Consider the following 17,169-nt stretch of genomic DNA (forward strand, 5'->3'; position numbering starts at 1 on the left):
TTTTAATAGACTAGAAAAACTGTCATGTTGTTGGTAGAAATTTCCACTTTCCCTTCTGTTCTTGCTGGTGCTCCTGGCCAGCCCTATGATTGATCACAGAATACACATGCATCCTCTGGCCAGCACAACTTTGTACATACTCTTCTTTCAGTATAGGAAACAATGTATTTGTTTTGCTTTACCTCATCCACTTTGGCCCTGGGAGAAATGCTGACTGTCCTTGAACATCTGACTACCCTTTTTTCCTTGTTTTTCAGTGTTTATTCTCCCCTGAATGTCCTTGACATAGCTATCTGTGCTTGGTGCCAAGTTCGCTCCATTCCACATACCTTACAATTCTATGTCTTCTGCCTGCAGGCATGGTTTCTAGTTGGGTGTTTTACCTAGGATTTGTTTTGTTTGTGAATTCAGACTTCTGCAGGCTGCTTTCAAGTCTAGATAAGTAGGTATTATATACATTGCCTGGACTTTTGACTTCTAACATTTTTCACCCTGTTTTCTATCTGCTGGTAGCCATCATATTCAGGAAGTAAAAATGCTACTAACACAGGATACTCTATAAAGCATAGAAAATAATTATGTTTGATTATTTAATAAGCATACTCAAGTTATGTGCACATAGGCAATCTGAACAAGACTGCTGTCAAAAGGCAAAATACAAAAAATTTATCTCAAAGATCCCTAAGTGACTTTGTGGTGCTTGACTCAGCAGCATTTCATTTCATGAAACAGAAAGACATGTTCCAATGAAGTGAGCAGAAGACTGAGAAACGAAGAGAAGCTGAAAAAAGCATACACAAATAACAAACCGGATTAGTTGTTTCAAGGTTCCTTTGGCAGAAGATATAGAGAACAAAAGAAAACACACTGATTGGTTAACTTTAGGTTACTTCAGGTTACTTTTTGGGATAAAGATTGGAAACAGGGAGGATTTTGTTTTCATGCCTACTATAACTGGCCTGCCTGAGAAATTGCATTATTGCCTCTCATTTGTGGAAGGTCAGATAACTTGCTTCAGTATGAGTAACAATATTTCAATATTTATTATGCTCTGTTGGGGCTTCCTGCAGCAGCTTAGAATCCCAAACAATGGCCTCCTATAATTTTTATCTAATATAAAGTAGGACATTTGGCACAGGTTATTCAACGATTTTTAACGTGTCTTTCAGCACAATTTTAATGTTTCTTTTTTCATTTCAGCTCATCCTAAATTCATCTGCAAATTGAGGTAGTTGTTTTAGTCCATAAGATTTACAAAAAGAATAATAGAACTTCTCAGCTCCTCTTTAAGCAAATGATTATAGTTTGAGACAATCCCTTGGTTAAGCTCTCAAGGTGGTAGGAAGACTTCTCTTGGAAATTTACATCTTATAAGTCCACACCCTTACAAAGAGTCATTTACATTCCAAATGTTAGATCTAGTGATCTCGGTTAGACTTCACAAATACAGGCTCTTGGGAGGGAAAATAGCTTATTTTTTTATATAAATAGAAGCATTACAGTAGCTCTGTTATCACCAACCACAGGGCTTTAAACTCAAGGAGAATTTATGGAAGCTGTCTGAAATGCATCTGCAAAATCACCCACCGAGCTGGAAAGTCTCAGAATACCTTATCTCCCTGTCTGGTCTTAGCTACAGGGCACTAGCAGAATTGGGATTGTTCTTAAACTATCTACCAAAATAATGGGGATTAAATAATTAAAAGCTTTATACTTTCTGCCAATGCTAGAGAATCAGATAATTCTTCTAAATCATAAATGTTGATGATCAAATATTAGAAACTGGTTAGCATTCGTATTAATTTTCTTTTCACTGTGAGAGAATACCTGATAGAAACACTCAAGGGAGGAAAGGTTTTAGTTTGGCTTACAGTTTGAGGAGGTACAGTTGATCGTGGGAGGGAAGGCATGGCAGCGGGGTCTCCTTCCATGGCAGCGGGAGTTCCATCCATGGCAGCGGGGACTCCATCCATGGCAGCGAGCGTGCATTGCAGCTTGATGATGCATAACTTGGGCCAGGAAGCAGAGATGAAACTGGAAGCAGGTCAAGGCTATAACCCTCAAGACCTGCCTCCAGTGATGGACTTGGACTTCCTCGGCTCAGCTCCACCTTCTCAGAGTTTTGAAACCTCCCCAAACAGCACCACCAGCTGGGGACCAAGTGTTCAAACACAGGAGCCTTATATTCAAACTGTAGTATGCCTCGATAGGCTCATGGCCATCTCATAATGACATATGTATTTAGTCCAACTTCAAAAATACCCGAAGTCTTAATATTCTCAACACCAGTATAAGGAGACCCAAATCTTTAAAATCCAAAGTTTCAGGCAAACTCTTATCCTTAAGACCTAGTTTAAAAAAAATCCAGGGGCTGGAGATATGGCTCAGTGTTTAAGAACACTTGCTGCTTTTTGCAGAGGACCTAGGTTCAGTTCCTGGCACCTATATGGCAGCTCATAACCATCTGTAACTCCAGTGGTGGTGGATATAACACCCTCTTCTGGCCTCTGTGGGCAGTGCATGCACCTGGTGCATTTACATGCAGGCAAACGCCTATACATATAAAATAAAAATAATTTAAAGAAAATAAAAGATCCAAGTTACATACTTCCAATATACAGTGGCACAGAATAAATATTCTCATTTCAAAAGTAAGGAATGGAAGAAGAGCAAGGTAAAAGCAGAGAAAAACAAGACCAGAACCCCCCAGGACAATCAATCTTTGCAGCTCCATGTCCAACATTAAGGCTCATAATAGCATAATGTAGGTTGTGATAGGCAGGCTTGGGTAACCTTGGCTCTCCAGCCTTGCTTCCTGCAACATACACATTCTCTCTCTTGGGGTGACTCTACTCAATGATTTCAACTTCCCTCAGCAAATGTTCAACATTTCTGGCATCTCCTTTATCCTAGTGCCTTTATTGCAGCCTTAGGGCTCACTTTAACAGCTGCATACACCAGCCTATCAGGTCCTCTCTTCAGAGCATATGACTGTTAAACATCATCATCTAGCCTCAAAGGCTTTTCCCTCCGAAGTTCCGGTCAAGCCTTCATAATCACATAACTATTGCATTTAGTATGCTTGTTAAACTAGCACCACATGGATGATACTAACAAGTTTTGCTTCCAGCTTGAAATGTGGCCTGGCCCTGGTACACAATGGCTCTAGTGGCCTCCAAGTGCTTGACTGGGAAAACATTTCCCTGTTTGAGCAAGGGATTGTGGGGTGGGGGGTCTTCTCTTTTCAAATATTCTACTTTTATTTATTTTATTGATTTTTAATTTGTATGCAGGGAGGCATGGGGTGCAGACATGTGTATGTGCATGTGGTTGCCCATGGAGATCAGAAGTGGGCATTGGAACTGGAAGTAGAGTTACAGCAGCTGTGAGCCACCCAACCTAAGTACTGGGAACTGAACTCAGGTCCTTTGCAAGAACAGTATGTGATCTTAGCTACTGAGACATCTCTCCAGTTCCAGCACTCTAGTTTTAGATCAAGGTGTTCAAAATGAGGTTGTATTATTACCTTGGAACTTTGGGTCTTACCCGTCAGGCACCACTCTCACTGTTTCAGGGCAAATTTTGTGGTTGCTTTTTAATGATACCGAACTCTTTAACAATCATAGTCACTGTCTACACATGATATGTCTACTATTTTAAACAGGTTCCTTTCCTTACCAAATGGTACATTTTTACATCTTTCTGCTCTGCTCTTTTCTCTCCATTCCCATGGTGAACCTGGCTAAAAGTACAGAAAAGTGATCATGCCATAAACTTAATGTTATGCAGTCTTAGAATTTCCTCCTCCAAATAAATTGGTGTAGTATCTTTGAATTTAGCCTCACTCAAATTTTCAGGACATGAAGACAATATACCCAGATTCTTTGCCAGAATGTAAGATGAGTGACATGGAGCCCAATTACCAATAAAGTCCTTATTCCCTTCTGAAACCTCAGGTGCCAGGCCTTCACTTCCACTGTTATATTTGGGTTTTGGCTTTCTGAACTCCCACCAGAATGGCCCCTTAAATTCTGCTGACTATATTTTAGGGCTTCTCTAGTCCATAGCTCCAAATTCTTCCACATTCTTCTCACTAACAAGTTCTGAAGGCAGTGAATCACATGGCCAGGTTTATCATAGCAGTGACCCCACTCACAGTACCAATTTTCTACATTATTTACTTTTGTTCTCACTGTACCAGAAGAGTTGAGAGAAGCAACTTAAGGGAGGAAGGATTTAATTGGGCTCGGAAGATTTCAGGGTATATAGCCCATCAGAGCAGGGATGGCACAGTGCTTTGGGATCTACCAAAGATGGCAAGAGCATATAGCATCTGTTTTGTTATATACTTCTGAGAAGCAAATATGGGACTGGAAGCAAGGTTGGGGTATAATCCTGAAGGCTGGTCCCCAGTGATGTACCTACTCCAGCTAACCCCCAACTCCTAAAGATTCCACAACCTATACATAGAGTACTACCAACAGAGGATCAAGTGTTCAGATACATGGCACTCTGGGGATATTTTACATCCAAGCCAGAACAGAGTGTAAAGAAGAGAAAAATAACTTTACTCACTGCAATTCTATTGAGCTTTCTGCTAACTTATAGCCAAGTTATTTTTTAAGGTATTTCTGCTTTTCTCTATGCTGTGTCTGTATTGAGACCAGTTGCCACAAGAGGTTCTTGTATCTCTCTAAGTGGATAATGCAGAACATTGTGGTTGTTACCCGGGATACATTCTACACATTTGCTTTTCTTCATTTTTAGTACATTATTTCTGTGTTATTCAAGTATTAGGTCTCATAAATTACCCCTCTTTATGATTACTAATCTCCAGTAATTTTGAAATTTTTTTTTGGTGTTTTGAGATAGGGTTTCACTGTGATGTGTAGCACTGGCTGTCCTGGATCTCACTCTGTAAACCAGGCTGGCCTTGAACTCACAGAGATCTGCCTGCCTCTGCCTCCCAAGTGCTGGGATTAAAGGCATGTGCTACCACTGACTGGCAGGATTTTGAAATCTTAAAATTATTTTGTTATTAACTAAAATCACTTTATTGTAATGAACTCACAAATAAAAACATTACACAGCTCAATTAAGGTAGCCACTCAAATAAATATTTGCCTAGTCTCAAACTCTGTCCATCTCAGTGAACTTCTGTACAGTTAAAATGGCCATTTTGAAGTCATGGAACTTCCCTTCAGGTTTTATATTTCAACTATCTATTACATTTTTGAACATATTCTCCACAGAAAAGAAAAAAAAAACTATGACAGCGTTGAAACTAGAAAAAAAAAAAACAGCATTATATCCTCATTAATGACTCATGTGTTCTTTTGCCTACATTCCATCCTTCCTCATCACCTATATTACCCTGTCTTGATTTCCTTTTTAAATGTTATGTTCTGTATGTACTTACAACATACACACATACAGACACTATAAGCTAGGATCCACATATGAAGGAGAACATGCAATCTTTCTTGAATTTGGTATGTCACTTAATATACTTTCCTGAAATTCTCATGATTTCCTTTTTCTTTACAGCTCAATAATGTTCCATTTTGTAAATGTACCACATTTTCATTACCCATTCATTTATTAATGGACATCTAGGTTGGTTCCATTTCCTTACTATGGTATGTAGAATAGCAATAAATGTGGATGTGAAAATATCTCTATGGTAGGATATTTACCACCTCTCCCCAGTCAGAATGGCCATTTTAAAGGAAACTGACAATAAATGTAGAAAATGTGGGGAAAGAGGAACCCTTATTCTCTCTGGTGGGAGCACAATTAATATTATTGAAATCAGTTTGGAGCTTCCTCAAAAAATTAAAACTAGGGGCTGGAGAGATGGCTCAGCATTTAAGAGCACTGGTTGTTCTTCTAGAGGACCTGGGTTTGATTCTCAGTATCCATTTGGTGGCTCATAGCCATTTATAACTCCAATTCCAGGGGATGTGATGCCCTCTTCTGGTGTCTACACGAAACAACTAGAACCAGTTTCATATGGCTACATTTAGAAGTGCACGTGCTATGTATATACAAGTGTATATGGTAGTATGTGTTAAAACCTTATTTTAGTAACCTTTAACATTGCTGTGGCAAAACGTGACAAAATAACTTCAAAGACAAATGTCTTAAGCCCCAGTACATACTCTGTGGACAGTACAGGAGCTCCTAATACCTCCTGACACTTCATCCACATGATGTCGCATCCAGCCTCTCTGCCAAGTCAGATCCTCCACATCTGGCACTAGGGCCCAGCCTGGTGAGTCCACTTGATCCTCCCATCTAGGGACCCTCCCTAATCCCCAGATCTAGTGCCTGTGTCCCACACCCAGTGCCCCACCTATTCTGGTCAGCTCTGCCTGAAGTGTCCCCAGCCTCCAGGCTTCTGCCAGGATGCACATTTTCTGTGCCAGCAAAGCCCACTCTGTCCACCTGACTTCATCCCACCCAAGCCATATCAACCCTTTAGTCCCAACCAGGCCCACAATCTTGTGCTCTGTCCCAGCCTGCTTTGTCCATATTAGACAGAATAACAAAAGAAGTCCACATGCCCAGTTTTCATCACAAAAATACAAATGATATTATTTTAATTTATAATGGACTGAGATAAGGCATGTTTGTTGTTTCTCTACTACATAATAATACCTTCACCTATATTATCTTTTTCAAGTCTCATAATAATCTTACCTAATAAATATTTAATTGCCAGTCTACATATGATAAAGTTAAGTAACTTTAAACTCAAATACGTAGTACATGGAAAAGTCAGGTTTACAGATAAGGTCTTTTCAGAGCAAAATCCTGTGCTCTGTCATCATACAGTATTATCCCAAGAAGTAAGAGACACTTATAGAATGAACTTTTAGACACTTTTAGAAATGAACTACTATTAACTGCAAAATAAATGCTCTTCTTAGTTCTGGAAAAGATGGCTACAAAAACCCAGGCAGAAAAAATACACATACCTTTAAGTTGCTTTTTACCTCAAGAAGAGTTTGTCCTTTGGTATCTTTCCTGAGAGTTCACATGTGTGGTCATGAGTACAGCTTTTCCAGTTGCTTTTCCTCCAGTCTATCGACTTTGAAGAAGCTGATATAAGATACTGTTAGCTGCTTTCCCTCTTTGATCTTGCTTAGGGCTTAGAGCTCAATTCTGCAGAAAGGTAAGAAAAAGAAAAATTCAAGCTTCCAGAATTAAATGACTCTCCCAGATTGCAGAGAGCAGTGCTAAAGACTATGATTTGCTACTATCATCCCAAATGAGTTGTAACACTCTTCATGGTTAATGACACGTTTATTTATTTTAGCAAGAATCTATGCCATTCATTCAGTTATTCTGGAATCAGCTTAAGCAGACTGCCAATAAAGGAATGAATGGTTTAGTCATGCTAACATGTACCTTCTATGTTACCCTTATACATTTAGCAATTGATTATCTTTAAGTAATGAAAGGAGAAATAACAGGATGAACAATTCCAAATGACATATGACAAGAAAAAAATCCTGATTTGTATTGGGACAAGTCCTTCAGAAACATATATTTAGTTACCAAAAATTTTAGCTCATGTTACATGTAACTTTTAATTTGAGAACTCCTAACTTTAGGTTCATGTGAACCAGATCTATCTTTAATGCAGAGATGTATGTTTAATAGAGATGGATGAACGAAATCAAAGACTGGCTGTATTAGCATATTAGATTATTCAGTTAGTTTAATATTTGTTGGGAGACAACTTTTGGTTCATTGTGGCATCTAAGAGCAAATAGATTTTAGTTGCCTATAAGTTAGGTCCTAACTCCAGGTACCCATATAACTGTGTGTTAAAATTTAAAAGGACACATGCTAAGGCTTCATGCAATAGGTCTGTAATCCCTGTTACTCAAGAAGCTAAGGCAAGGAGATCAGAAAGTCAAGGTCTACCTGAGCTCAGAGTGTGTTGAAGGTCAGTCTGAACACCTTATGAGACCCTATCTCAAAATACAAATTGAAGAGAGGGAAATTGCTAAGCAGCAGAACACCTGAGAAAAATGTGTGATGATTTAGGTTCAATCCACAGTACTGCAAAATAAAAATAAATACAAGAAATACTGAAGACTAAGAAAATCCACTTCAGAATGAATATCAGTCTAAGCCAAACAAGATGGAACTTAGTCTGTGGTTCTTCTACTTTCGAAACTTCTTAGAAGTCTAAAAGTACAGTCAGCCAAATGAAATCAGCAGGGAGCCACTGCCTCACTGACTAGGGGTGAATGATCACATAGTGAGTGATAGTATGCCAAGGATGGTGAAAGCAATTGCAGTGATAGAGACATTTTTAAACTAAACAGACAGGATAATTAGACACGGTGTGAAACACAAAGCAAGATTATCTTAGTCAAAGGCATTCCCCTACTAAGGACATTGAGCAAAAGACCAAGTAACTGGTAAACAGCAGCAATATCCGTGACCAGGCAACTTAAGTGATGACTGTCAGTGATCAAACTAACACAAACCTATTGTAGTCAGTATCGCTTCTTTCAAAATTATATCCAATATGGTGATGAACTTTCCTATGCGTGTGTGGCCCTTTGCCAACAAGTGCAAGATTAGAATTCATATTTTATGTCTCAGCGTATCACGCCATCTTCACTGGATTTGCTTCCCAATTTACAATGCATGGAAAAATTTTAAAAATCAGAGTGATAACAAAGGAACCAAAGTTGTAAACTGTTTCATAATATCACCATTTTAAGGTGAGGTATGATTCTAGTTCTTAATGAAATTTTAATCTTGAATACAAAAAATACTTTTGATTTTATAGGAAAAATTCAAAATTTGAATGTACCTCTCTTTCTTTCTACTCTCTCTGAAAATTGCAACAGACTATAAATTAATGGCCCCGAAGGGTCTATTTGTGCCCTTAGAAGTGATTCTCTTCCCATGAGGAACCCACCTAGCCCATGCAGGCAGCTAATCACATTAGAAGTGAGTCTTCCTTTTCCCAGGTTGAAACGAAGTGTGGACACAAAAATCTCAGAAACAGATATTCAGAGCCAGGCAAATGAGAGTCAGAACTTTGCTGTGGGGCCCTTACATTGGAGCCTGAATGCACTATCATTTCTTACATTGTACACAAAAAAGGTATAAAAGTGGCCTTTAATATATAGTAATGGTTCTCTTCATGTGGGTAGGACAGGGATCTCATTCTCCATGCCATCAACTACAGGGTGACTGTTAGAACAACAATACTTTTAGTATTTACACATTCCTTACCATGGATCAGTGATTCCTATATATCATCTAATTTAAATTTTACAGTGGTTTTTAAGATTTCTATTTAGTCGGATAGAAAGTAGAATTTCAAGAAGGTTAAGTAATGGCCAAAAGTCACACAATTAGCTGGTAAGAGAAGTTGAATCTGGTGCCTGGTGACAAAATTACTTTTAAAACATCACTTATTCAATCTAATTATTGATTAAATAAAATAAAATAACCCCAGGGTTCTCAAAGATGTTTGTGTCAATGCTGATGGTCTGTATCAGATATTTTTTCTGTGGTTATGAAAGATGCTACAATTTGGAAAATCTAGGGGAAATACATATGATAATTATATGTACTATTTTTGTAATTTATTGAAACAAAAATTTAAAAATTGGAAGTAAAATTGTTATTATAACATAGTTTTAGATGGTTGTAGAAGGTATGGGAAGTGTATATTGAGCAAGAGTCTGGGTTCCGATCTCCCTTTATGAATGATAGAATGAATGTTATGGAAGGAGTATGGTCTCTGAAATCAGGTTTGTGTCCAAGTCCTTGCTTCAGTGTCCACTAGCCTCAAAAAATGACCTAGGAATAATATAACTAAGGAGATTTCTGAAAGACCTCTATAATAAAAACTTTAAAACACCAAAGTAAAAACTAGGCAGAATTAACATTGCTATGTATTGTGGAAATGACTATATTACCAAAAGTGTTCTACAGATTCAAATACAATAACCCCCAAAATTTTAATGACAGTCTTCACAGAAATAGAATATCAGTATCTAAAATATATGTGAAAGCACAAAAGACTTTTGAATACTCAAAGCAATCCAGAGTCAGTCAAAAGAGAAATACTGGAGATAGCACAACATCTGAACTAAAAGTGTTCTACAGAACCATACGTGTTTGTGTGGGTATACATTTTTATAAATGCCTATCGTACAAAATGCAATATGATAGTACCTATTAATTTACCACGTTCACATTTACCTTTAAGAAATAAAAACAGTAGGACTCACAAGATGGCCTAGTTGGTGTCTTAGTTATTCTATTGCTGTGACAAAACACCATAACCAGGGAAGCTTATAAAAGAAAGAGGTTATTGGGGCTTACAGTTTCAGAGGGTGAGTCCATGACCATCGTGACAGGCAGGCATGGCACTGAAACAGTAGCTGAGCACTTACATCCTTATCTGAAAGCAGGAGGCAGAAAGAGAACTAACCCTGGATGGCTTGGGTTTTTGTAACCTTAAAGCCCGCCCCCAAAGACACACCTTCTCCAACAAGACCACACCTCCCAAACAGCTGCTCCACCTGGGGACCATATGAGCCTGTGGGAGCCATTCTCATTCAGACCACCACAGTGGGTAAAGGTGCTTACTTTGTAAACCTGATGACTTGAGCTTGATCCTCAAAAACCACAAAAAGGTGGAAGGAGAGAACCAAACAAGTTGTCCTCTGACCTCCACATACACTCTATGGCGCACTTGAGTTCACACACAATCATACACACACAATAATAATAAATCTAAAATGTTCAGGGCTGGAGAGATGGCTTTGTGGTTAAGAGCACATACTGCTTTTGCAGAGAATCTGAGTTCAGTCTCCAGCACTCATACTGTGCAGCTCACTACTGCCTATTCACTCGAGTTCCAGGAGGATCAGGTGCCTCTGACCTCCACAGGCACCTGCACTCACAAGCACATACACATGTGTAGACACATCTGTACACAATCAAAATAAAGACTAGCAAACTTATTAAAAAGAAATAGAAAGTTACCAATTATATATACTACAGTTAGTTGTGACTATAGCCTAGGTTGCATTTCATAGCTGTAGAAATGTAGAATTATTCACTCTTGCATCACTGAAATACATTTATATATGTAATATTTCCTCCACTATAAAATAACTCTGATATTTTAATATTTCAAATATAAATTTAATATATATTTCTTACACTATACCACAAATAATACATCAGAGTCAAGGAGATCTGTGATATTATATTTACATTAAAATTGGACCAGGAAAGGCGCAAAGCTACACGGAGAAACCCTGTCTCGAAAAACCAAAAAAAAAAAAAAAAAAAATTGGAAAGTTTTGGTACAGAATGTTGTCATTTTCACTAAATGGAAAAATCCATTTAAAGTGTTTTCTTTCACATGTCTATTTAAATTTTTTCTATAGTAGGCTTAAAAATTCTGACTAAACAACATCATGGATCTCTAAATTTACCTTGTATTCTGTAGAAGCAAGCATGACTTTTCAAACTAAGGTAGCCCCAGAAGTTTTATTCACCTCCCTTTCAAAGACTGGGGATCCTGGGTTGGGAGCTCAGAGTGAAGAACAAGAAAGAGGAGGCATGAGAAATAACCTTACCCCCCCCCCCCCCCGGCTGTTTTACTTCTACCTCTTTGTAACTCTGCAATAACAAAGGATGATACCCAGAGACAGTGTCGGCACTGTCTTGTATCTGGAGTGATGGCCACTCCACTTGGCAAAGAGCCTAAAGTCAAGCAAAAGCTCACCCAAAAGCCTGGCAGTGGTGGCTTATGCCTTTTATCCCAGCACTTGGGGAGGCAGAGGCAGGAGTATCTCTGTGAGTTCAAGGCCAGCCTGGTTTACATAGCGAGATCCAGGACAGGCACCAAAGCTACACAGAGAAACCCTGTCTCAAAAAACAAAATAAAAGCAACAACAAAAAAGCTCACCAAAAAAGAGGACTATATAACTAGCCATGCCCATCCAAAGCAGGGTAACACAATGCCTGGACTAGTCTAAGCTCGTGTTCTCAAATTTTACGCATGCCACCTTTCCCCTTGTCCCCTTCCTCCTTCTTGCTATGGTTCTTGCTGATTTTAACTTACTATGTACCCCAGGCTGGCCTCCAAAGCTCAATCTTCCCGGCTCAGTATCCTGAAAGTTGGGATTATAGGTGTGTGCCACCATACCCATCTTTTCTTTTTCTCCAACCTAAGTCTGAAATTCTTCCCTTAATGCAGTTGGAATGTTTGGCAGCAACTGGCTGAAAACACAAAGTCAAGTGTGTGGCCACCACGCTGTATGGAGAGACGTTCTCCTTTCTGCCAATGAAGCAATGCTGAGGAATAAACATGTCCGCTCTAGTCATCCATCTGAAGTGACAAATTCAAGCTTCTGTTCAGGTCAGGACAACCAAGACCTGACTGACCCTACCCATGAGGATACTGGTACCTAGTTGAGTGGAGGATCAGCGTGACTCCTGTATCTGTCTTAAAAAATTGTAATTATATGTGTTTATTTGTGTGTCAAGGGCACATGATGGGGGTCAGAGAACAATTTGTGGGAGTTGTTTTTTCCCTTCCATCTTCTGGGACTCAGGGATGGAATTCAAGCCTTGGGCGTTGGCAGCAAGCGCCCTTACCTGCTGAGCCATCTCGTCTGCCCAAGTGTGGGAAGCTTTGATAACTCTACAAGATTCTCTTATCCACCCACCTCAGTGCTCTAGGGTCTATAAATGTATTACTTCAGTGTGTGTGTGTGTGTGTGTGTGTGTGTGTGTGTGTGTGTGTGTGATGTGTGTGTGTTTCTGTCTGTCTGTCATGAAACTAGAAAACGGATCATAAGAGCAGAAAAAAAGAGGTCTTAAGGGAGGGTTATGGAGTGGGTAGAAGAAAGAAAAAGAGGGTTACAAAATATATGTAACATGAAAGCAGAAGAGAGGCTAATGGGGTGGGGAACAGTAGGAGGGGGCAAGGAATTGGAGGGGCGGGGGCGGGGAAGAGAATCAGCAAAAACTATGTTTGAAAACCCCATAATAAAATCTATTACTTTGAATACTAATTAAATACAACCAAAAGGGGTTTGCACACCAACACACAGACACACCCCTCAGAAACAGGGATAAAGACTAGGCCAGTCATCAGAGGCTGTCTTACAAGCCAATTTACTGCTGGTGAGGAAGGGGGTACAACGGCATTCTGCACCTAGCCACATCTGAACTTTAGGCATAGGGGATTAAAATTTGGGAAAGCATGCACACTCCTGAAGGCCTTAGGCTGATGTTGGTCATCGGGGCCTCCAGACATTGGATTAGGCCAGTGGTTGAGCTGCCCAGAGCCGCAAGCATCAAACCCAGCCTCAAAGAGCTCCTGACTCAGTTAAACTGTTGGGCTTTTTTCGGGTTGGAGATGGTTTGTCCCCTGGACCTTGGGGGCTGGGCAAATGGGATTACAGGAGCCCCTTCCACAGGCCAGCCCCTCAGACCAGGGGCTCCCGCCAGTCCAGCCAGGGTTTTTCCCAGCAGACCCTAAAAGCTGCTGACTTTACACAGTGGCAGAGCCAGAATAGGTGGTTCCAGAATTTGGCAGCGAAGGAGGTTTGATCGCCCGGTGTGTGGCACTTACATCTGTGTGTGTAACCAGGCGGCAAGGAGTTCTCTGGATTCTGCCTGTAGGCGTTTCTGCTCTGGCCCGAAAACAGGGGGTCCAAAGCAATGTTCCTTGCACCGCGAGCAGCTATTGCTACCGCCCGCCCAGCAGGACCTAGGGTACGCTGCGTTCAACACCCGGACAGACGAGGCCAGCCCTGCTTGGGTTGGCTGAGCAAATGTACTCAAGGCTCCAGTGGCCTGCTCCCCTGCGGGTACACGGCGCGGCTACTCACCGCGCGCGCCATCAGCTCCAGCACCTCCGGGAGGTCCAGCTTGGCCTGCGTGTGTGCAGATGGAGAAAGGCAATTATCCGGGACGAGCGCTCCCGGAACCACCTCCTAGTAGCCCCACGTGGCGTCCACCCAGTCGCTTGCCGCATCTCGGCGGCCGCGGGCAACAGCCCCAACTCCCGCAGGCTGTTGATCCTTGCGCGCCGTTTTTTCACAGGGGCCTTCCGGGCGTTTGGGAAGTGTATCACTGAGCCCTGGACTCTCACAGCGTACATTCCCTCCTACAGGCAAGCACCTTTAGGTATCCCTGCGCCACCCAGCGGTCCTCAATTTTCTTGTTGGCAAGGTACTGACCATATGCCATGGGCGGATTTCATGCCAGGTAGTCACTACCAGGAACCCTATCAAATGCGCTATCAACTCTTCTTGGTATATCACCCACTTAAGTATTACAAATATAAAATTAAAAATCCTAACTAGTTTGGTCGGGCGGTGGTGGCACACGCCTTTAATCCCAGCACTTGGGAGGCAGACTTGGGAGGCAGAGGCAGGCGGATCTCTGTGAGTTCGAGGCCAGTCTGGCTGTTACAAAGCGAGTTCCAGGACAGACCCCAAAGCTACACAGAGAAACCCTGTTGCGGAAAACAAACAAACAAACAAAAAACAACAAAAAATAAAACAACCAAACAACAACAACAACAACAACAAAATCCTAACTAGTTTAAAGGCTATAGTGACCACTTGGATCATTATTGCTCGACTAAATCTAATCTAGAAAAGTCGTAATTAAAATGTAAAAGCCTAGGGGATAGCAAGATGGCTTAGCAGGTAAAGATGCTTTCTGTATAAACTCTAATGGTATGAGTTCGATTCCCCGAACTCATGAAAAGGTGGGATGAGAGAAGCAAGTATATGCACACACACTCTCACACACATTTTAAATTTCATTTTGAGCGAGGGTCTCACTAAGTTGCCCAGGTTGCCCTTGAGCTAACTTTGCAACACTGAAAGCCCTTGAACTTATAACCCTCTTGTCCCAAATTCTGCATCAGAACTGCTCTTTTAAAGACTGGAAACAAGTTCAGAATAACAGACACTTTGAGAGAGGTGGGAGAAGCTGGAACATATTCAAAGGTTCTAGTGAAATTAGATGTTGGATTCAGAGGTACTCATTTTAGAGTTATGTCTCATATAATCACAAAATACGAGTACTATATTGCTCTATTATATAGAAAAAATTAAATAAGTTATCTTAAGTAGCTGTTATATCATTTAAAGCTTCCCGTGGATGCATTTTCATTTGTCTTGTATAAATATGTAGGAGTAAATTATTGGATTTTAAGGTATAGTAATATGTGTGTATATACATAAACGCATGTATAATTATTATATACATTTTTTGTAGTACTGGTGACGGACACTAGGGTCTCATGCATGCGCAGCCAAGTTATACTACCTTATTTTTAGATATAATTTACATGAGATACTAAAATCTTAAAATATACCATTGTTTTGGCAAAGGCATGCACTCCTATAACCTATCTGCTTATCAAAGGAAGAGGCCATTTACATCCCCTGCAAAAGGAGTCTCACCACTCTAGGCAGTCATCTTGTTACTCCCAACCCGAGGACATCGTGTGATCTGTCATAAAGGTAGTTTTAAGTACTCTAAAATACCACACAAATTGAATCACACAGCAGTGTGTGTGTGTGTGTGTGTGTGTGTGTGTGTGTGTGTGTGTGTACTTCAACTCAGAATAATGCTTTGGAGATAGATACACCATGGCTGGGCTGGAATACTGTTGTGCTATCCATATTTAGCTCTATAAACATTTCTGAGTAGGATTGCATTATGTAAGTAGAGCATAATAAGTTTATTGATTTTTCTACTGATTATCACTTAGGCCATTTCCAGTTTGAGGCTATTAGAGATGAAACTTGCTATGGATATTTTGTGCATAGATTCTTTTGGGTACATGTTTTCATTTGTCTTAGGTAAATATTGAGGAGTGAATTACTGAACCCTGAAGTACATTCATGTTTAATTTTTTTACTCTGTGCTGCTGTGGATTGAAATCAGGACCTCATTTAAAAAACAAGGAAAGTATTCTACCACTAAGCTACAACCCTTTTAATTTTCTAACAGGGTCTCACTAAGTTGCCTAAACTGTCAAGCTGGCTTTTAACTCACACTACAGAACAAGGTGGGCCTTGAACTTATAATCTACCTGGCTCAGCCTCTACAGTACCTGGGATTAGATCAGATGCTTTTAAAGTGACAGTTCCAGGACCATTTATTAAATAGTACATCATACCCAGTGTCCTGAGTCACTTGGTGTCCCCTGTTAGCATTTATACAATCCCTATGTATGAGGTCTGTACCTTGGATGAGGCTCTCTGTTTCAGTGCCACAACTCTACAGTACATGCCAATGCCACTACTACTCCTCTGCTTTGATTCAGTAGAGTTTCTCCTACTGATTAAAAATTAGAATTAATTGATCTAAAATGAATTCTTGATATTGTGTTTAAAATCATGCTAAATGTATATGTTTATCTGTGAAGAACTTGAACCTCATTTACATGGAATCATTGCATACCAGAATATATGCTCTTTCAGTTGTTCAAAGTATCCTCCCTTGTCTTTCAGCAGTTTGCAAACATTTCCTCTAGTTAGACAATATGCATCAGAGGCCACTGTTTTGCAGGAGGCTCCAGCAGACAAGACCAATGACTGGAGTTTCTCTTGCCAAACTGAATGTTGAGAATGACACCATTTTCCTAAAATAGGAAGTTCCAGTCATCCTGAGTCAAGGTAACAAGGAAATCCTTCTGCTTTGACCTTTACAAAGAAAGTGACCTTGAAGCACCCCCACCCTCTAGGGTTTTCTCTAGTCCTGTCTATAAAGCCAGCCACTCGGCCCATGAAATCACACATTTAACTTTATAGAAGGAGGTATTGCCAGCTTTGGGGATTTTACCTTTGATATCATCTCCTGGCACACTTCTCGTTAACATTCTTCCCTGGTAACTGTAAGTTCTTGAGGGTGTGTGTGTGTGTGTGTGTGTGTGTGTGTGTGTGTGTGTGTGTACTGAGACAGCATCTCTCACTATGTAATGCTAGCTGGCTTGGAATTCACCGTGTAAATCAAGCTGGCCTTCTACTTACAGAGATCTGCCTGCCTCTAGAACACTGGGATTTAAGGCCTGTGCCACTATACCCAGGCAGCCATTGACTGATCATTGACTGATTGATCAGGTTTTTATTATTG

The 17,169-nt window shown here is 40.3% G+C and overlaps 1 long non-coding RNA gene across 1 annotated transcript; it reads right to left on the reverse strand.

The window, feature by feature from the left end:
- Window positions 1-427: 427 nt before the first annotated feature.
- Window positions 428-14,213, reverse strand: LOC119086637. Its single transcript, XR_005089973.1, has 3 exons — window positions 13,902-14,213; window positions 6,981-7,167; window positions 428-2,150 (listed from the first exon to the last, which is right to left on the reverse strand). It is a non-coding gene; the product is annotated as an uncharacterized LOC119086637 (long non-coding RNA).
- Between the last annotated feature and the right edge of the window lie 2,956 nt (window positions 14,214-17,169).

This window comes from Peromyscus leucopus, chromosome X, assembly GCF_004664715.2.
Source record: "Peromyscus leucopus breed LL Stock chromosome X, UCI_PerLeu_2.1, whole genome shotgun sequence".
In the NCBI taxonomy this organism is placed as follows: domain Eukaryota; kingdom Metazoa; phylum Chordata; class Mammalia; order Rodentia; family Cricetidae; genus Peromyscus; species Peromyscus leucopus.